This window comes from Gopherus evgoodei, chromosome 7, assembly GCF_007399415.2.
Source record: "Gopherus evgoodei ecotype Sinaloan lineage chromosome 7, rGopEvg1_v1.p, whole genome shotgun sequence".
NCBI classification, from domain to species: domain Eukaryota; kingdom Metazoa; phylum Chordata; order Testudines; family Testudinidae; genus Gopherus; species Gopherus evgoodei.
The window spans coordinates 126,955,717-126,978,234 of record NC_044328.1 but is presented as its reverse complement, the minus strand read 5'-3'; the positions used below and the strand labels follow the sequence as shown (position 1 = coordinate 126,978,234).

General features: G+C 43.6%; 1 protein-coding gene across 2 annotated transcripts in view; it reads left to right on the top strand.

Annotated features, from left to right (window-relative positions):
* The window catches only part of PTPRG (protein tyrosine phosphatase receptor type G), a 589,008-nt gene that overhangs the window by 402,736 nt on the left and 163,754 nt on the right, over positions 1–22,518 (top strand). The gene's annotated exons all lie outside the window — the stretch shown is intronic.

The window sequence follows — 22,518 nt, the reverse complement described above, 5'->3', positions numbered from 1 at the left end:
GTCTTTGGGGTCCCCAGGGAAGGTTTTTGGGGGGACCCAGAGTGCCCCAAAACAGTCTAATTTTTTGGGTGGTGGCAGCTTTACCAGGTCCAAGCTGGTAACTAAGCTTGGAGGTTTTCATGCTAACACCCATATTTTGGACGCTAAGGTCCAAATCTGGGAAATATGTTATGACAATGCCTCTCATGGAGTTGGAGTTATTAAGTTTGCATAGTGGGGGAGTTACATCAGCAGGATTGAAATTTAAGTGTAGACGCTTACGTAGTTAGGTTGACATAAACTGCCTTGTGTCGACCCAACTCTGTAATGTAGACCAGGCCTCAGCCTCTACTAGGTCTCCATTCAGCACAGGCTTAATTTAAAGGCTTAAGTTCAATGGGACTATTTATGGGTTAAACCTAATGCTTCACATACTTTGCGGGATCCGGGCCCCAGTTACTGTAGTGTGAGCAGGGTGTGACCTGGCACCAAGAAGTGACAGGTCACAAATCCCCTTAGTATCCTTGAGCCAGCCACTCGTATTAGTTCATATAAAACATTTGTATGAGTCACATTTCAAAGGAATAGTTACATGGCTTAAATCCATTCAGGCATATTGCACTGCTGTTTTCTTAACCATATCACACTGTAATTCATTGCACACTTCACTACTTGCTTTATTAAAACCAAACTGAAATGTGTTCAAAACAAACATATTGCTTTTGCATTTGAAATATTCATCTTCCAGACATACAGTAGATTCATTATAGTGGAGAGTACTTCAGCCCTTGATTACTGCTGTGAAAGACACAATACTGAATCCCTAAGCACCCGTTAAATATTCGATAGTGCAGAAATTCAGGAGGAGGTAACAGAATTCTTATTTCCACAAGGAGGGTATATAAATCTGTTTTGCCATTTAAAAAGAAAACAGCAGTGATTAGTTAATACATCACACATAGCTAAACAAATACAGAAGATCCAATAAAAATGAATTTTTAAAACTGTTTTTAGAAATGCTTTTCAGCTGTTTAAATATCTGTATAATGATGAGTCATGCTGGTATCGCAACAAAATTATTTAAAGGTATTTTAGACACCCCCCTCCCCAAAGATGCACCTAGGCACCAAAGGTGGAACTCCCAAGAGAGACTGAGATGCTGCAGTGCTGAGGGTTGCAGGACCTAACTTTCAGGCACCCTGCGGCCTGGTGGAATTCACAGCCCGGGCAGAGTTACCCTGTACAATGCATGGAGAGAGTCCGGTACCTGAGAATGAGATTCACAAAATCCAGCAAGCTGAACGGGGAGCCACTCAAGCTAGCCAGCAGGATATGCTGAGGAGAGGCGTGTGGCCTGCACCCTCCAAAGGTATCGGGCAGCTAACTGTGGGCTGGAGGGATGTGCCTGCTGTGAACCCTCTTTGGAGTTGGGTACTTACACCAGGTCAGCTGTTTTTAAGAAAAATGATGGTGGTTGGTGGTTCTGCCACTGTTATAACTGTTAGCCCAATGGTTAGAGCATTCACCGAGGCTGTGGGAAACCCAGGTTAAAATTCCCACCCTGCCAGCTGTGGGACATGGACCTCCCATCTTGCAGGTGAGTATCCTAGCCACTGGGCTATGGGGGATTTTAGGACTGGGCACTCAGTCACTCCTGTTGAAGCAGTTGTGCTGTAGGTAAATAATTAAATAGTCATTGGGCCAAAGGGCGCATGAGGGCACTCACCTGGGAGGAGAGAACCAGGTTCCAGTCCCATTCCTCCCATTAATATTTAAAAGTAGTGCTCAGCTCTGCCTTACACAAGAGGTCATACTAGACAGTCCCTAGGTGGTCTCTAGATGGACTAGATGGTCCCTTCAGGCCACGTGATCTGTGAACTTCTAAACAGTTAAAGGATGGGTCATACGAAAAACATAAATAGACAAACAAATCATAGAAGATATACACTGTTAATACAGCTCAGGAGATACTGCAAGTTACAGTACAAAGGCGCATCTCTACAGAAGGAAAAATATCTTAAAGTCTATATCTTCTTACCTTTAGAGTACATAGTTGCCTAGAAAATTATTAAAATACATCTGAAAAAGATGATTTCTTACCATACAAAAAGTTTAAACATCAAATCCTGAGATGTGCCTAATATCCTCAACTAATGTTGGTTTCAGTAGGTGGAAGGCACTGAACTGGTCCCAAGATTTGTCTCTGTGGCTAAAATTTTCCATACTTTGGTGCCTACAGTTAAACAGTACGGCTGATCCAAAATTTTGAATTGAAAATTTTTTGTTGCAAAAATTAGCATTTGAATAACGTGCACATTTTTATGGAATTTTCCTCAATTTCCTATCAAAAACATTTTTTTATCACTTTTGTAGAAATTTTCTATGGTCATGGGGAGGCAGTTGGTATCGGACATTTTCCAGCCTTCATTATTAAGTATCTAAATAAATATAATAGTAACTTTGGTGTTTCTTGACTTCTGAGTGGTGAACATTTGCAACTGTATCTTAATTGAGTGTCTTTGTTTGGGATTGCTGTAAAAAGGGCAAGTTTTAGTATTAAAACAAACGTCTACAGTTGTTGTTTTGGGGTTGGGTGGGCGGGGATCCTAAATGCTAAAGCTATATTTTAGCTCCTAAATAGGTGGCCTAATTTTCTAGAGTGCTGAGCAAACAACCCCCATTGAAGGCTTAAATTTAGTTGTGAAGCTTCAGATGTTCTTTTGATGCAGTGGAAAATACTGATGCTACAAACACTGCCAGAGTTACTTTGGCCTGACTCCCGAGAGCTCAGAATCTGAGTTTTTTGCAAGCCCTCTAAAGGCTTGATCCCATATACCTCTCACAAGCGAAACTCCTGTTCGTCCTCAGAGGAGTGTGGGTTTAGGCTCTATTGTTCATGTGGTGGGGCATTCCTAGGGATTATCCTTTAGAAGTAGTTCATACTGATCAATTTAGAAAGACTGTGATGAGCATGGCTGGAGTGCAGTGGTGTTCACACGTATGTGTATGAGTGAGGGAGGAAGACTGACAAGATTGCTAACACTGACCATTCTTGGAATCAAAGGTGTCTCTCCGCTTATGCTTGCCCGTGTTCTGCCAAGAGGTATTTGCAATCTCTAGATCATGATGGTTGCATCCTGCTGTGCTGAAACTTTTCTATCCACAGGCAAACTGTGCAGTGCAGAAAGATAATTTACCTTATGTGCACTTATCTTCCATAAGGCTCAAACAATCATTTTACCCTCCTTTCTCCTGCTTTATAAATTGTTTCATGGTATTTTTCAGTAGGGCACAGGAGTATGAAACCCAAGACCATGAACAGATGACCTCCAGAATGTAAAACCTTCAATTAAAGCCTGGTTATAGGATCAGGCTTTATAAGAGCATGCTCTATACATAGAGTGACAGAATGTAGTTTTCTCGCCAATGTTTAGCAAAATAGCAGAATGCACAGTCAGTCTTTGGGCTTTATTTTTATTTAACTTTTTTTTTAATTTCAGGTACATCTACATAAATGCAACTTATCCATAATCAGAGAGAGGAATGAATTGTGTGTGTCCTTTAATTCGCTGTAGATATCTCCTTAGGTTCTAATGTTTATTAAGGCCTGTGTAGGGGTAGTAACTATCACCTTAGACTTTCATTTCTCTCTCTCTGATATGTTAACAAAGAGGGTGGTTTACATTGGTGACTGGTTGTCTAATGACTTTTTGCTATTTCCTGCTTTTAGTGAGACAGCATATTCCATTGCTTTGATTTTTTTAATGAAAATGCCAACATTACTGATGTTAGGAACGAAAAACTGGTAAGCTGTTTTACTACTGAGAGAAGACTCTAGATTTAAATTTGAATCCACCTCTAACATTTGATGGGGTATCTTCTCTTCTCTTCTCAGTGTATTGAGCTGACTCTTATTTACACTAATCATGAGTTCGTCATGAGCATTGCACAGAGAATAGACTCCTGTGCTCCTACACTTTAATGTTCCTTTGCATGTCAGAATGGGTGTCTTTTTTTTTTTGACTTTCAGCTTCTTTGCTTTTTCCAAGTGATTATTAATGAATTAATAATTCCTATTGGGATGACATTTCTTTTTTGCCTTATGTCACTGACTTACCATATATACTCGTTCGTAAGCTGAATATTTTTTGCAAAAAGATGATGCATCGAAGAGCGGGGGTCAGCTTATAAATGGGTCTACACCAAAATTTGATTTAAAACTCTATGGAATCATTGAATTGAATATCTAATACATGGTGGTTTTGGTTACCTGGAGCGTCTGCAGGCATGGAACCCCTCAGCTTCCTGTGGCCGTGGTTCGCCATTCCAAGGCAATGGGAGCTGCGGGAAGTGGTGCACCACTTCCCACACCTCCCATTGGCTGGGAACAGCAAACCACGGGCACTGGGAGCTGAGGGGCTCATGCCTGCAGATGCTCCACGTAAACAAAACGTCTCAACCTGCTTACTCTGGCGGGCCGGGAGCCAAAGTTGGCCAACCCCTGAAATATAGGGTCGACTAATGAAAGGGTCATACGTTTTTTTCTATTTTTACCTAACCATCTTGGGGAGTCAGCTTATAAACGAACAGGCTGATAAACAAGTATATACGGTATATCTTAATTTGTTACATTGAATTACTTTAATTATCCCATTATTTTAAGATGTTGTGTTTTTAAATTATTTCCCGTAAAAACTCATTGAGCATGAGTTCATATCTTAATTTTTCCTTATTGAATCACTGCCTCTGTCTTTTTCTTAAATGCTGGGGAGTGGAGTTAACATAGGAATATTTATAATGGGACAAGGTAGATGAGGTAATATCTTTTATTGGATCAACTTCTGACCAAAGAGACAAGCATTCGAGCTACACAGAGCTCTTCTCCAGGTCTCAGAGGTAAGGTGCTCAGAATGTCACAGCTAAATACAAAGTGGAACAGATTGTTTAGCGTTAAGTAGTTAAAGTATCTATTATTTATAGTGTCTATTAATGCCAGCATCCTAAACTTAGTAATTTGGTTCTCTGTGAGTAATGAATGTCTTGCCTTTAATAATAGAAATTAATTTTGTGGCCATACAAATCTTTACATGGATAGAATATACTTTGAGTGTTTGTTAGCAAACTCCTGCTACCAATACTTAGGTGTCTAATATGTAAAAATTACAGTAGTCAATCATAGCAATCATATTATCTCACACCCTGTGTGTTTAGAGAAGATTGATAACCAGGATGCCTGCTGATTATAATTATCAGAATAAAAGAACAAATTAGTTAGATATTCCCTAACTATAGCAACACTCAATGCTTCTTGCATTTTATGCTTTGTTAACAAATTACAATTTCAAACTGTTTATACTTTTCTCTCACCGAAAGAGGTATTTTTAATGCACCATTTTACTAACACATTTTAAAACACATACACACTCTCTCTCTCTCCCCCTCAGTGTAGGCTACGAAATGTTAATGCTGCATGAACAAATGCATTTCTTAATAGTCTGGCTCCATGTTGAAAAGTCGAACTTCCCAGGGCCGCCCGGGGGCGGGGGGGAGTGGGGCAATTTGCCCTGGGCGCCGCAGAGGCCCCCATGAGAGTTTTTCGGGGCCCCTGGAACAGGGTCCTTCAGTCACTCCGGGGGCCCCGGGAAAACTCTTGCGGGGCCCAGGCCCCCAGAGCTGCTTCCTCTCCCGATCTTCGCCGGCGGGAGGGTCCTTCCACTCCAGGGTGGAAGGACCCCCCCCGCCACCGAATTACTGCCGAAGCGGGACATGCTGCCGAAGTGCCCCAAAGACCCGACTGCCCTTCGGCGGGTCCTGCTTTGGCTGTAATTCGGCAGCAGGGGGCCTCCGTAGCGGGTCTTCTGGGCATTTCGGCAGCAGGTCCCAGAGCAGAAGGACGCTCTGCTGCTGAATTAGCACCAAAGCGGCGGCCCCCCGCCACTGAAGACCCCATTCCCTCAGAATCCTCTGGGCAGCCCTGGAACTCCCTCTTTGGGAGCACAGAGCCTATCAATCATCTATGGCCTCTGCTAGTGCAAGGTTCACATCCCTGCCATGCTCCTCTTTCATACTACAGGGTTGGTGGACTCCACCTGTTTACTCTGCCTTCCAAAGAGCCCTTTCTCCTCCCCTGGGATAATCAGCAATTGTTTCTTCAACATGAATATCAAATTCCAAATTACAGTTCTATTTATACTTGATCCTGTTTGTATCAGAGAGAGAAGAAATTGATAGAACCTTGAAATAAAGCATGATCTCTCTTTTGAGCTATCATAGCTTGTGAAACCAACAAGGAGTCCGGTGGCACCTTGAAGACTAACAGATTTAGTTGGTCATAAGCTTTCGTGGGTAAAAAATTTATTATCCACAAAAGCTTATGCCCAACTAAATCTATTAGTCTTTAAGGTGCCACCAGACTCCTTGTTGTTTTTGTGGATAGAGACTAACACAGCTGCCCCCTGATACTTGACACCATAGCTTGTGCCGAGTCTCAGGGCCGGCCCACAACATTTTGGCACCTGAGGCAGGGAGCTCAAATGGTGCCCTCATGCCCCCTCACTTGGGCCACAACTTTGAAAGGTCTCAATTCTTCCTTCTTTCCTATTCGACTCCTCATGACACTGCTCTGCTACCTACCCCAATAAAGAACTAACAACTTAAAATGCCTTGTTCAAAAATGTTAAGTAACACTTAACTTTCAAATGCCTGAACAGCAAATGTAATTTTTCTTGTCTGCATTGGCATTTTTATCTGTTTGAATAATCAGAGTGGTGCTTTCCGTGCCTTCTTGGTTGCAAAGATTTGAACTGCTTCCTGAAGGTCCACAGTCTGGGCCAGCTCGTGCTGTATTGAGATGGTTGCAGGGCCGACCAGCCTCTCCTGTGTCATTGTGGAGCATAGATGTGTTTTTATTAACTTCAGCTTGGAGAAGCTGCATTCTCCACTGGCAACTGTTACAGAAAATGTTAGAAGTATGCGCAGAGCAACAAAAGCATTTGAAAAGAGAGTGGTCATCTTATTTGTGCATATATATTCCAGAACAGCCTTTGGAGTTGATCCTGCTGAAATGTATCTTGAAAGAGCCTTCAGTTCATTACCTAAATCGCTCGCATCAATATCGTGCATGTCGTCATGTGTCAACACTGTCTCTAGTGCCCTGCATTGCTGGTGTAGGTCATCTTCAGGTATAGGGAGGAGTTTTGGAATATCATACAACATCCCAAATATACTGCTTTGTTCCTTGAGCTGCATGAAACATTCTTCAACTGACTGTATTGCACAATCTAGCACCTGGTTAAATAATTCAACTTTGAATTGTTGTTTGGGGTCTCTATGGGATTATCCCATGCCTCATAATCAAATTGCCGCCTTCTTTGGTGACTCTTTTATTCTTGAATGGGTTGGAAAATAGCTTCAGTGTGAAGTTCCTCTGCCAACTTCTGTGCGCTCTTCAGAATGTTTTGAAATCCCTCACCTGACGGGTAAGACTGTAGATATGACTTTGCTTTGTCCAGTTGTTCCATTGCTCCAGATATATCAAGGTCAACACCTTGGAGCCTCTTGCTTACAACATTTATTTCAAACAGTATGTCATGCCACAACACTAAGCCACACAGAAATTTGAAGTTATGTATGTTTCTGGTGATCTCATTTCTCTCTGACACTGTCCTCCCACGAACAGTTCCTGTCATAGCATTATTCTCCATAATGGCAACTATGGCATCATCTATCTTCCCACTTTGGTGTTTGATAGGCTTTATCACCTCCACTCGACTTTCCCATTGTGTGGCACTCAGTGGTTTCAGTTGTCAGAGAGGATGTTCCCAGATGTTGCTTCAAAATTTGCCATCGATGCACAGAAAAATACATAGATGCTTTGAATTACATTAAAAAATTCAGCAGCCTCACTAGAAGCTGATGCTGCATCACTGACCATCAAGTTCAATGAATTAGAACTGCATGGGACCAAAAAGCTCGAGGGTTTAACTCTCAGATGCATGTCTGCACACCTCTGTTCTTTCCTCTCATGTTGGCACCATTATCGTAGCCCTGACCTCTCGTGTCAGCTCTCACAATTCCCAAATCTTCCAGCTTTTTAAGAAGCATATTTGTCATACCAGCTCCTGTAGTATCATCAATGTCAATAAATTCTAGAAAATGCTGACAGTCACCACTGCATGGACATTTTCACTAGATTCTCTTGTTACAAAACGCACCATTAAAGTCATTTGTTCCGTATGGCTGATGTAAGGGGTGCAGTCTAGAATAACAGAGTAATATCTTGCTGACTTCAGATCTGCCACAATCTTCTGTTTGACTTTTGTTGCCAGTAACTGTGTGATCTCATTTTGAATTGTTTTTCCAAGGTAGTGGTATGTGTACATTACTTGGGTGGTAATTCTTCTTAGATGCTCCTGGAGTACAGCATCAAACTCAGCCGTCAGCTCCACAATTTTAAGGAAGTTTCCATTATTCAGCACATACAGCTGATCTGAAGTGCCACGCAGTGCTAGGCTTTGGGTAGCAAGCATTCTCACAATGGCAATGAGCCTTTTCAGGACATTTTGCCAATAAAGAGACTCTGATGCAATCTTCTCTTGATGCTGATCATCTACGGCGGCCTTTAACCTTAGTCTCATCTCAAGCTCTTTCCACCTATGGAATGCTCTCTGGTGATCTGCTGCCTTCTCATGGCATGCCAGATTTCTTGCCAGATTTTTCCAGTCCTTTGTAGAACCCAATGTGGCTGAAACGTTAGACTGGAAGAGTTTGAAACAAAAACAATATGCAACATTCATGATGCCCAGTTTGCCCCCCACAGAGCCTGAGCAATCAGACTTTGTGGATGAAGTGCAGAAGAGCTTGGGGAGCTGAAATCCATCTATTCCAGCTAGTAATCGCAGATCCCCAGTCCATCCTTGTACTGCCCTGTAGGGGCTGTCTTATGCAGTGGAGGAATTTGTGTGGCCTCAACTTCATCATCTGCCTCTGCAATTAAAAACTTGTATAGTCTTCAGATGTCTCTGACTACCAGTTAGTGTAGTGTCTCATTTTAATTAAAGATGTGGTCAGAATCTATTCTTAAATGATTACCTGGTTCTGCTTTGTGCCATAAAAGAGAGATTGGTTGTAACGTCTGAATAAATTGGGACTTCCTTTGCCTCTATATCTGTAAAAATGCAATCTTTGGGCTCACATGAGGGAGTTTTTCTTATTAAATGTAAGCTGTTCTGCCTGAAGAAAAATTTCTGCAGTTCTCAAACCTATTATTGCCAATACTAGCAGAAACTTGGCATCTTTAAACATTGTAAGACTCAGATAGTATTTCTTGGGTAGCATACCAAATGTTATAAAAACTCATCTTGGTCAACAGGTTATACATTTTAATACAAATAAAAGACTATAGCTATTTGTTCTTGAGTCCTATTTCAGTCTGATCCCTGTAGGAGAGAGAATATACAGAAGATGTTTTATTTATGTATTTATTTAAAATATTTAACCAAGATCCCATTTTGGCAAAGAACTCTTTTGCCTGTGTATCTTCCTAAGGATGAGTCTGATATAGCTCGAATTGTACAAATAAATGCAACATATAATTATTGTATATACAGTGATTTGCTTAGTTACTGCAAAGCATGTATACTGTTCTAGGCACCACACTTCAGGAAGGTTATAGACAAATTGGAGAAAGTCCAGAGGAAAGGAACAAAAATGATTAAATATTCTAGCAAACGTGATCTACCAGGAAAGATTGTAAAAAATGTGTTTGTTTAGGCTGGAGAAGAGAAGACTGAGGGGACATAAGTCTTCAAGTCCATAAAAGGCTGTTATAAAGAGGAGGTGATAAATTGTTCTCCTTAACCACCGATGCCAGGACAAGAGGTAATGGCTTAAATTGCATAATGGAGATTTAGGTTAGACATTAGGAAAAAACTTCCTGTCAGGGTAGTGAAGCACTGGAAGAAACTACCTAGTGGAGGTTGTGGAATCTCCTCGTTGGAGGTTTTTAAAAACAGGTTGGACAAACACCCGTTAGGGATGGGCTAGATAATACCTAGTGTGCCTCAGTACACTGGGCTGGAGTAGATAACCTATCAAGGTCCTTTCCAGTCCTGGATTTCTATGAGGAGAGCATCACTACAGGCCTCTATCTGCTGGGGGAGAAACACTGCATCCCTGACTGAGAGAGACTGTTAAACAGACTGGAGAGTACCCAGCAATGAGTGAACTTTACTCTTTGACTGGAAGGACATTGTGGGGCTAGGCCCCTCCTGGAACCTGAGGCAATGACAGCATGTTCTGAAAGGTCTCCAGGGGAGCCACTACAGGTTATTTGGACTATGGGGGCCATGCCCTCAAACTAAAGAGACGTAGGTAGGACATAACCCAGGGCAGTGGACTTAGACTCTTTGCCAGGAAGACCCTGCAAATGGTGGTTCACACAGGGCTCTGGGTTGGGACTGGGCGGAGGTCCTGGGTCCTACTACCATACCTTCTTAAGGGCTGTGGGGCCCAGATGTAAGTACAGGCCAGTTGATTCCTGGCCCAAGGCCAGAAACCAGGCATCTCTGCTGCCCTTTCAGGGAAGCAAGGGGCCAGACATCAGGTTGCTAACCACTAGGACACCCAGCCTTCCTGGCACCCTATCAAATACACTTCTAATGATGTCTAGAACATGATTAGCTGTACAAGACCCTGCATATTTCTGAAATTCTTGTCTTAAAGAATATAAACAAAGTGTACACAAATAGAGATGGAGTTTGCTACCAGTTTTCAACTTGAAAGAGCCCATACTGCAAGGTCTGGTAGCTAAAAGTGAGTTAAACCTTCCCTTGCTTTGAAAACACGGGTGCAAGCAAAGCTGTGTGAAACTGTGATTTCAGCTCAGAGGGGATTATCGGTTCGATCCTGCAAGGTACTGAGCACTCTAGCTCCGATCCAGCAAAGCACTTGAGCGTGTGCTTAGCTTTACATATGTGAGTAGCCTCATTGAGTTCAGTGACACTACTTACATGCTCAAACCCCCGCTTAATTGCTTTGCTAGAATGTAGCTAGAATACTCAGCACCTTGCAAGGCTTGACCCCCTGTGTGAAACTGCTCCCCTCTATTCTTGTTTATTTTCCCCCTCCTGACCCTAACTTTCACTTTGTGGTTCAGCTGTTAACTAATCCCAAACCACAGATCAGAACCGAGCTGAATCTTCAAGGTTTTGTCTGGATTTGGATCCAAACCATGAGAACCAGACAATATTTCTATACTTTTCACCCATACTACTAACTAGCTCCAGATTCAGATTGCTCAGCAAATTGACTGCAGTTGTGAGTTTGAAATGAAACCCCAAACTGGGAATATTAAGGCTTTATTCTACGCACAAGCATGCTCCACTTTTTCAGTTAGTTCTCAAGGTTCAGACAACCACACAGCTGGGAGACAGATTTGAGCTGTAATAGCATTCCAATAGCAGTATGGAATTGAGCTCTCCAGCATTCTCCTTTACAATGGCATAACCAGCATTTCCACAAATAGCTTTCTACATGGGAATGGGTTTTATGTCTGTTTCAAGAGTGGCTTTGACCATATACTTAATTTTAACTAAACCAGGTGAGCTGCTTGTTTCATTTTGATGAGCTCAAGTTGTAACAAATTTGTTCTGGTTGCACAGCTGGGGTGAAATCCTGGCCCTATTAAAGTTGAGGGCAAAATATCCACTGGCTTGAATGGGACCAGGACTTCACTGCTGGCCTGGGTAAATCCTGCTCCAGTTTTAAAAGCCAGCATTGGATATGGGAATGTTAAAATGACAAGTGTGATCCTTAGTGTGGGTCTTTTACCCCTCTCTCCAAACCATTCCATAGCACAACTGGTATTCAGGTTCTCTGAACAAACCAGCCAAAAAGCGTGGGCATGCTCTTGTGAGCATCCAGTTCTACTGGAGGTAAATAATGCAAAGGATTACCAATCCAGGGTCTGCTCTTCACTGAGATTTAAAACCATGTGTCATGTACCTCATATTTTAAGCAAAGGTTGCAGGAACCTATTCTTGACAACTCTGAAAGAGCACCTTTCACTGTTTAAAAGATAAGACGGGAATTTTTCTACCTGCCCATGGTGTTTGCTATCTCTGAAAAACAGACTGAGAAATGCGGAGACAATGAAGAAGTGCTGATAGTGTGAGATATGTATTCATTTAGCTTCTGACCATAATAGTGTGTCACTTAGGTGTAGACAAAAACGTATAGCAATACAGTAATTGTCAAAGAGTGAAGAGACTTACTGGACATAAGTACTGGTTTTGCATCGTATGTACTATGTCAAATTAATTAGGCCTAAGTACAGATTTGGCAAACTCCTCTTTATTATGAGAATAAAATGATATACACTGCTACCTCGATATAACGCCACTGGATATAACTCAAATTTGGATATAATGTGGTAAAGCAGTGCTCCGGGGGGGGCGGGGCTGCGCAGTCCAGTGGATAAAAGCAAGTTCAATATAACACAGTTTCACCTATAACGCGGTAAGGTGTTTGGCTCCCAAGGACAGCACTGTATTTAGGTAAAGGCGTACTGTATTGGAAAGCAGCCAGACTTTTGCACTCAGTTTTGCTCCTGGTAAAATAAATCTTTCAATTTAAAATTCATCATCTGTTGGTGTGGATAATATTACAAAAACAGATTAACTTTAGATCTAAGTCTCTCTGTACACCACAAATATTACATCAGGTGATCAGTAAGCTTTACTTTCTGTGTCACTTTTTGGGGTCTTATTAAAAACAGGGTCAGGTTATATTGGAATCTAGATGATTGATTTAAATCACACCTCTAGATACATTTTCCCTCAGGATAATGCAAGCAAATTTATATTTTAAAAAACAGCCATACCACACAATATTGAAAAGTGCGATTAGAAAGCCAAGCTCTGTCACTGTAACCGTGAATACTTCTTTTCTATATTTCATATATGATTTGTATTAGATCATATTTATTCCTGAATATTAGTAGCAGTCAATTCAAAATTTTCTAGTTTATTCCTTCTGCTTTTCTTGCCACCTGACTAGTTTCTGTGAAGTCTGGATCCTATTAAAACATCTAACATAATTTGAAGTATTCCTGTATGAAACATGATCAGACTACATCAATTATTTTTCAAAAATTTCTCTGCATTTTGTATTCCAGGCTGCTAAAACACTTAGTTTTATATCCTATTTTATTTCCATGATATGCAGAGCAGACACACAGTTCAACGTCTGAGATAAACCAGACGTGTTAAGTATTCTCTCAAAGTACATACAGATCAAATGAAACTTTAGGTTAACTTTTTGGAGTGTTCTCGCCTTGCCATCTCATTACCAGCTATATGGCTAAGCAAACTATTACCTTCTGCTTCTCCGTATATCCTCAGAGATTTATTGTATCTCAGATAACAAGCTTACCTTCTATAATAATGCAGGACCCCTCCCACCTTATGGTTAGGCTTGTCTTTTCTCATAACCTTGGGCATACAGCTACATATCAAAATTGAAGCTACCTTTAAATATTTTTGTGAGAGTCTGTTGGAAGGACTCTGTGCTGTGGATGAAGACATCCATCATCCTCCAGCCTAAAATGGCTCATTAGATTGACATATTCACTATATTCCGGTAGGCATTCATTTTACTCTCAGGACAGATGGTGAATGGGTGGAGAGAGAGATGGTGAATACCAGCCAGGTGGCACGGGGTCGGTGTGTTGTAGTGCCATATAACACAGACTTTAGAAAAACTTTTGAGTGTCTGGGTGTGCTGGACAGCTGGATCCTACCACACCTGTTAAACAGATCCGCTGAAGGCTTGTGCAAATTGTTGGTGAGCTGTGGAGATTCTCCCTCTTCCAGTTAGCTGTTCTTGCGTCATGAGCATTGTGTTTTCTGCTGTATTCATGTGACAGGTGAGGGTTGGGGGGGGGGCGTTTTTTTATTTCTTTTTTTTGAAAGGTGTTTTACAGTTTGGGCAATTCCACCTTTCTCTCTGCCTTACTGCTGGCACCTTGTTTCCCTGTTACCATCTCAGTAGACCTCTCAGCTGAAGTTTTTGTTGTCCCCTCTATATAGTATCATCAGCATAGCGACACTGTTGCATAAAAGCACTGCTGTAGACAAAGCCTAAGGTTCAGGCTAGACCTTGAGAGAGGAATTTGGGGAAGTTCCTCCAGAGCTGGGTGGCAGTTGGCAGAAATGGGGGGCATAGGCACCGTACAGAGGTCGGAGACTGTTCGACTCCTCTGGTCTGACGCCACACTACAGGTTGCGAAAGGGTAACCTTGACTTGAATGTCTGATGTGCTAATGAATCCAATACACCTTTAACATTCTAAATGGTCACCAATTCTGCAGGACTGGGTGTGGGTGACGTGGAGGAGTTACACACCTGAAAACGAAAAGGGGATATGTCTCTGACAGAGTGGTGGAAAAGGTCAAGGGGGACAAAAGGAAGGGAGACAAGATTTTTTTCCCTTCCTAAAACTAATCCTAGATAAGGTCACCAGCAGATCGTTTAGCTCTTGCTGTGAATACGACCAGGCATGTTGTGCAGATAGCTTCTTGTTTTAATCAGATTTTCTCACTCTGTTTTTAATGTATCTTGATTTTAATTACACTAGTTGAGTTCTAGATGGTTACTCTGAAGTATATCCTGGAAAGGAAGACAGCTTTCTGATCTGCAAGAGGGAGCAAGGAGAAAATGATACCTGGATACTGGCTGTAGTCAGTACAGGCATAGGGGAAGCCAGTGGCTCAGGGAAATGCCAGGAATAGAGGACTAAAGTTTCCAATACCATGTTAAGTGCTGTGACTCTAACTATCAGATATTCACGTTGACTGAATAGCCTTCAAATAGCTCTGCCACTTCTGAACTATAGAACATCTTGAGACAAGCACACATCATGGCAGCGTCTGTATTTCAAGAGGAAGAAATCGGTGCTGTAAACTGAATGTTTTCCAGGCTTTTAATGCACTTGTATTTTAAGTGCTTTTTTGTTCTGCACAATTATTCCCCCATTTCCTTTAAACACAGAACAAGAGATTTGTTGGAAGTGTCTTTTGTGCGTTATAGACTGACTAGTTAACTCATTCTAAACAAGTAAAAATAAACAGTTTGAGATTTGACCTTTGCCATGGTGTCTGTAATATTGCATGAGATAAGGAAAGCAGTTGTTAAAAAGTTAAAATAAGAAGAGAGAAACCTCTTCACTGTAGCAAGATTTGAAGACTTTAGGAAGCAGCTGTGGAGCATCATGCCTGGGCCTCAGTGTGCAGTCCTGAATTCAATAGACGCTCGGAACATCCCCTTCTGTCACTGCAGACTGCCTCTACTCTAGAGGGTGAGGCCTGCCTTGCTAGGGCCCTGTCAGTGTGCTGCAGCCCCCATAGTGTAGACGAATCCCCAATGAGAGACAGTCTCTGCACCACGGAGCTTACAATCTAATACAGCACAGATGGGGAGGCAAATGTCATGTTAGGCCACAATGGGCTTTTTTCTTTTTCCAGGGATTATGTGGCAGGGAGGAGGGGGGAGAGTTACAGAGACTATGTGGACGGGTTTAGGAGGAGACCACCATCTAAACAAACTGAGAAAGGGGCATGGGAGCCTGGGAGGCAGGTGGAGTGAGACTGATGGGAAGAGATTGAGGAATAGGGTAAGAAGGGATTGGAGCCCTTGGCCAATCACCTGCGTGACAATGTAGAAAGCAGTTGGGCACTGGGGATGCCATCAGTGTTCGAAGGCCCCGGCTGCAGCTGCTTGCCTCTGCTTCTGCCAGCTTGTCTCATGGTGGGTACTCTTCCAATAAACAGCTTCCCAGTGGGGGCACTGTAATTTATTTATGTCTGGGAACTTTGAACTTTTCAGACGGGGCTTAGTGCAAGTGGCTACGTATGTGGAGGAAGGAATACAGCCAAAGGTTGCCCTGGTTTGTCTTGTTTCGGCCTCATTATGTTCTACAAAGGACAGGCCTTCCCAGGAGTTTCCTTCTTCCCCAAGCTCACGTGCTGAGCCGGAAGTGAGGAGAAGTCTTCCTGAAGCCTGGTGCCCTCGAAACCCTGAGCAAGGACCGGTATACCCAGAGGAGTATGTTTTAGTGTAAAGAACCTACACTGCCTTTTAAGTTCCCTATGCAGGTTTCACCAGGTGGTTTCCAGCCACAGCCCCCTATATAGTGTGTCTGGGCCCAGCCAGGTCAGCAGGGAAGTCAAGCACAGATTGCTTCAGCCAAATCTAAGGAACAAGGAGCCTCCCCGCAACTCCTCTCTGTTCCATTAGTCAGTCCAGTGAGGGTTGTTCCCCAGTGACCATTTTCTCTGTTTGGTTTGGTCTAGTTTTTAGTGTCCCAAGAAATCAGGCTCACAGCACTTCCCTCTGGGGATTATTCAACCTACTGGTCAAATGGCCCCTGGTAACTAATGGGTACATGGGATGACGTCACCCCAATTTTTATTGTCTTTCCACCTTGCAACTTTTCTACTGCCTCCCTCCCCTCCAAGTGGAACAGCCTGAGACTACATCTCAGCAACCATTTCTTCCCCCACTCCCTGCCCATATCAGCCTGTTGAGTTGCTGGGCTGGGTCTCCTGCTACTGGGCAGTGCTCTGTCCCTTCACTAGGCTGCCAGGAGGCTGCTCTCTGGAGCTGGCTCCATGTCCTCCCGCGGCTCCGAGCACAGCACAGAAGAGCCCTGGTGGGCATATAAAGGCACAAAAGGAAAGACTCTGAGCCCTGGCCACTTCTGCTCCATCTCCTCACCCCACTTCCATGAAGGACAGATAGGAGAAAGTGATTGAGTTGAGGGGCACAAGGACTTCCTGAGGACACAACAGGAGGGAGGAATTAGGGGGCTGCATAGGCTATGGGAAGATTTGTAGGCACCTTGGAGAGGAGGATCCAGGCTTGATGGGACACCTTGGGGAGGTGGATGCAACTCAGAATGGCCCTTGAGAAGAGGGGGTGGGGGGGGAGAGCGGACGGGATGGGATGCTGGATAAGGAAAGTGGGTGGGGATTTCGGGGATGTGGGCGCTGAGGTTGTATGTAACAGAAGGATCTGGGGACGGGGAACAATGAGTCAGGGGAGCTCTTGGAAAGGAAGTTGTGGGGAGAGGTTCAGGCTTGTGGGAAGCGGTGGTGCAAGTTTGGTGGTCTGGTCTGGACACCGCACCAATAAGGTATTTACAGCTGGTACGCCCTCCGCCTTGCCCCCAGCCCTTCTATGCAGCTGCATCCCTGAATCCGCCTGCCTGGGGTCTGTACAGCAGCCCCGCCGGAGGAACCACAGCGAGGAGAAGAGCAGAATGTGGGGCCACCAGGCAGCCCCATGCCGGCGGCTCCTCTGGCACAGCCGCTGTACTGCCCCCAGCCCCGTCCTCCCATGGGGCTGCTGTACAGACCCCAGGCAGGAGGGCTCAGGAGATGCAAGTGCGTGGAAGGGCTGGGGGTGGTACAGCAGCCGCGCTGGAGGAGCTGCATGTTCTGCTCTTTTCGCCGCTGCGATTCCCAGGATAGCCCTGAACCCAGACCGGCAGCTCCTCCGGCGCAGCTGTACTACCCCCATCCCTTCTGTGCAGCGGCATCTCCTGAGTCCTCCTGCCTGGGATCTGTACAGCAGAAGTCTCCGGCGCAGTGGGAGGAACACAGAGCCCCCCCTGCTCCCCAGGGAACATGGGATGGATGTAGATCATGGGGAGGAGATGGGGAGAGCGCAGGGGCCCCGAGCTGGGGGCGGGATGGACAGAAGTCATGTGGGAAGGTCACGAGCCCCCGCCCTTTGTGTCTCTCCCAAGAGTGCAGGGTCCTAGCAAGAAATGATTTCTACTTGCACCATTTGTGGGAAGCCTTGGAGAGGGGAGAATGAGGTGTGCTTTGGAGGAGAGGGAGGAGGGTTGGGGGTTGGTGGGAGAGAGGATGGGGATAAATGGAGAAGGGAGGTATCACTTGAAATTTGGAAGGATGAGAAAGTTGGAGGTGTTTAGAGGCTTATTGGTGAGGGTGCTGGAGGGAATTTGTACTACAGGAGGGTATCTTGTGACGCCATGTGGGTCTGTGTCCCATTCCCCTCCCCCGATTTTCCTGGCAAAGTTTAGGTAGCTGCACCCACATGTGCCATCAGCGGTAAGAGCAAGAAGGGCAGAGCACCTCGAGGGAAGAACCTAAACTAGTTTAAAAGTTTACAGTGAAAAAGGAGAAACTTCTTTCTTAAAGAGAAATGCCAAGTCTAGCTAGAATACATTGTAACTGACAGACTGATTTGTCCTCCTGTGGCAGAAAATGATTAATTAACACTGTTGATCTAAAACAGGGTTCATGGAGAAGGAGTGCGAAATTCCTGCAGGCATGTGAGTCCATTCGATTTACAACTGCTTCACAAATGGGAAATGTCTCCCTCCAGAAACTTGTGTTGGAGAAGTGAGGCAAACAAGCAAAGTCTCCCCTTCTTTTCTCTCCCCAGCAAGACATGACTGTGTCGTTTGTTACAGATGGGTGTCTGAAGGCAAGAAATATTGGGTTAGCAAAAAGAGGAGAGGATAGTTTGCCTCTAGCTGGCAAGTGTCAATGGATGAATGGAGGGGGAAATGTAAAATTCAAACACACCACTTGTGTTTCCGTGCTGCCAGCACAGTCTGCGTTGGTGACTGTATTTCAAAGTAACCCCTTAAATAAGAGTATCAGAATAAAAACTAACTTCTCTGATTACATCAGTTGGTGCAGCTCCATTGATCTTTGGCAGAGTTGTGCCCATTTACATCAGCAGAAAAATTGGCCCGGCTTTTTTAAACTCCTAATTTGAGTGTTGTCTCCCCTCAATCCTGTACTGCAGGAAGTTGCTTTCACCTGATTTGTTAATTGAATTGTGAACTGAGGTGTGGTTATGGTCAGAAAAATGACTGTGTCAACATGTTACCTTAATCAACACAGAAGTGCCCCCTGCGTGCACTCTGAGTCACAGCTGCCTGCTTTACTTTCTGCACCAGTTCCCACGGCGGAGCCATTGTTGCCCTGAGAGAACGAGCTGGGTGGTGGGCCAGGAGCATGATGGTGGGCAGCTGAAGTGGGTAGTCAGCACTAGGAAAGCAGGGAGCCCAGCACCAGGGGGAGGTTTCCAAGGTGAATGAAAGATGATGGCAGGAAGCTGTGAAAGTTCTTCTTGACAGGTGCTGTGAAAGGGACAATTACTGTGCCCAGTGCCTCTGTGTCAGTTAGCAGGGGAAAAGGCTGGAAATGCCTGATTTTCCCCTGACGTTCTGAATTGGAGCAGTTTTTGCAAACTCCTCCTGGATTCTGGGTGCCAGTCTGAACTGGTCCCCTGCACCTTTTGTGTTTCCTCCAGCACAGATTTTTTTTTTAAACGCTTTCTCAGTTGCACAAGCAAATCTTTACCGAGTTGGAGCCACGAACGTGAGAAGATTAAATATAACTTCACGATTTTGAATCTAGTCTCTTCAAACGTGTAAAGCGTCTCTTCGGTGAGATTTGGGTCTTTGCCGATAACCCAGCTGTAACGCAGGCTCTGTTTCTCATGGCGACACTTCCTTCCTTGCCCCGTTTTTGGTGCGATAGCTGTTGTCACCTTAGGTCTCTCTGAAATTGGATACATCACAGCAACACTAAGTGAGAACAGAGTTTATTACTGATGGCAGTTTTTATACAAAATAGATTTCTTCCCAATAAAATGTTACCCCCTGGTGTGCCGTTTTTCCAGCTGAACTGCTAGTAGGATTGAGAGATCTTGTGCATTGCTGCTTAAATAAGTAGACTACATGCTGTATGAAGAAATCATATTATTTTCTCAAAGGAGAGCAAGTGGGCACAGTGCACCAAAATTGCTTTAAATAAACTTGCAGCTTTTTCCTTTTTCGCTCAGCTGCAAATAGCCTATTCTATCAATCAAGCCTTCCTATGGCTGAGATTCCACCACTGTAGCTGTCTCCTCTTTGTCATAATTAAATTTTGTCTTCTGCAGTGCTGTGGTCTATTTTAAATACTCTATTGAACTGCTCAAATTGCCGTTTATCAGTGTGTCCTCTTTGAGCTGGGGTTATCTTTTGTTTTTTCTCAGATGGAGGCTTATTAGGTTTTTTTCAACCATTTGTGAAGTGAATGTGCTTTTCACTTACTGTAAATTTTCTTTCTGGGATGAAAATGCTATTACTTAGTGCTTTTAAGCCAGTAGTGTAAGCGGCCTTAGAAATATTTTTGTGAAATTAGGGCTTGCTGTCTTGCTTTGTCAACGGATGGAGTCAACGTTTAGAACAGTGAATGGTTTACAGCAAAAAAAAAGAGAATAAAAGCACTCTTACTGGGCCAGCGATTACAAACCTTGAGGTACTGGATGGCATCGATATTCTATGTGACTTAGTGAAGAATTGCTTGGCATAGTGAACTGATCAGTCAGTTGCCAGCATGCACCACAGTATGTGATTAACATAGAAATGCAGAACATACTCTGAGCTGAGTAATTAAACTGCACTTAGTTACATTTGGGTCCAAAGCCCTTGTTTTTTGATCCAGTGCCTCCTGTATTAGCATCCTGCCTTAGGGAATATTGAAGTTCAATATCAAGATACTATGTGTTTTCTCATTCGAGTTATTCGGTCTCTTTCCTCTTTTCTTAATACATTAAAGTTGCAACAAACTGTGTGTATAAAATTGTTTGTGAGAGTACATTGTCAAACATCCCTAGTGTACATAATAAAACCACAAAAGTGAGTCCGGGTAGCCAGAATGCAATGAAATGGGTGGGGTTGGGGAGTTATTATGTAGACCATTATCTCTGTCCCTCAGCAAAGATGTTTTCTGCTGTTTATGAATAGCGACATCACAATATCTCATTTACACTTTTATATCATGGACTTCTATGTAATTTCTATATGGATAATTCGCTGGAGATTTAGGAGTAAACTGCTTGCAGAAATTTGACTTATCGATATGGACAGACTGGAGTCTTGAAAGGAGCCTCATTATGGAGAACAAATGGCCAGCCCAAATGTTATATATAGAAGGAGGTTGCCCTAATCCCCAACACGTCTGGCCAATAAGCAGATTGTTAGTTTGGGAAGACGACGTACTTTGTAACTGAAGCTGGACTGTAAGGAGGGGACTGGGAACTTCTGGGACAACAAGGAAGTCTGGTTTCCCTATAGAGGAAAAAGACCCATCCTGGGAAAGACTCCCTGAGATCTCTGACACCTGACTAGAACATGTGAACCAGAACAAACACTAGAGCAAGGAAGCCTGGCTGAGAGCACTAAGACTGAAAACAAGACAGCTTTTGAGCTGGAAATTTTCAAAGATGTAACATCTTCCAGTTTGCTTGTCTAATATCCCTGCAGCTAACTCCAGGGCCTTCCTGGATGTGGTTATCACAGTGCTGAGCAAGGCACAATGTGGGTAAGGGCTGTTTTGATGCTTTCCCCATGTGGGTAAGGGCTGTTTTGATGCTTTCCCCAGTGTGCTGTAAGGCAGTTGTGCTGTGCTCAGGGCAAGTGTGGGGCAGCCAGGATGCCTGATGTAGATGAGGGCTGGTTACAATTTATTCAGCCAGTTCAATAGCTTTTAAAACCATTTTTAACTTAACTTTAAAGAAAAAAAAAAAAAGCAGCATCCGCCTAGCAGTCTCCTCTTTGGCATTGCTAGTTAATATCTCATTTTAAATACTCTCCACAAAGCTGTGGTGTATTAAGTTAATACATCACTACAAAGTCCTCCCTCGGAGATTCATTATTTGAAGTGGAATTAGCTAAAAGGATCAATGCACACCCATTATTCTATTGAAAATAATCATTGGAAGACCCATTAACTGCCTTTTTAAAAAAAAATGCAATATATAAAACTTCCAGTCTGCTTGCGTGGGAGTTCCTACGTATCAAAAAGAAACCTTCCTCTTTTTGTGCCTCTAAGCCTTGAATATTGTCTTCACCCATGGAAGGGATTATTAACACCTGAAAACCAAAGGAGCTCAGAAAAACAGGTTTGACACAATGGAATTTGTCTTCAAGTCACTGAATCTGATACAGATTCTCATAGCTGGAGGTTAACTCAGATCTAATACATATTTTTTTAATCAGAGGTCCTGGCAATATCTGTGCGAAATAGTGTGTGCACTGTGCTTAAGGTTTAGTGTCACATTTTGCCTGCATATCTGTTTTTCTTCCTGCTTCAGACAAACAGCAATTTAGTCTCAAAGGGACCTTTTCTGTTACTTGCTATGTCTTAGGAGGTTTGTGGTTCGAAGTGCTTATTCTGTGTGCATCACATATTATATGGCAATTGCCCCCCGCCCCCTTGTATCTGTGTAAGCATGTGGGATGATGGCACCTCCACTCTGCTGCACCTGTCTGTGATGTGCTGTCATAGCACATTACCTGTGGGGGAAAGGGCGGGAAGGGGGCGGAGAACAATGCATCCTCTGGGCCTTTCAACACTCAGGAGGGTGGAAAATCAGCAGTACTAACTGTAACTTAGCACTGTGCTGGCACTATCCAGCCTGCTGGCTGCCCACACAGATCTGCCATTGCACC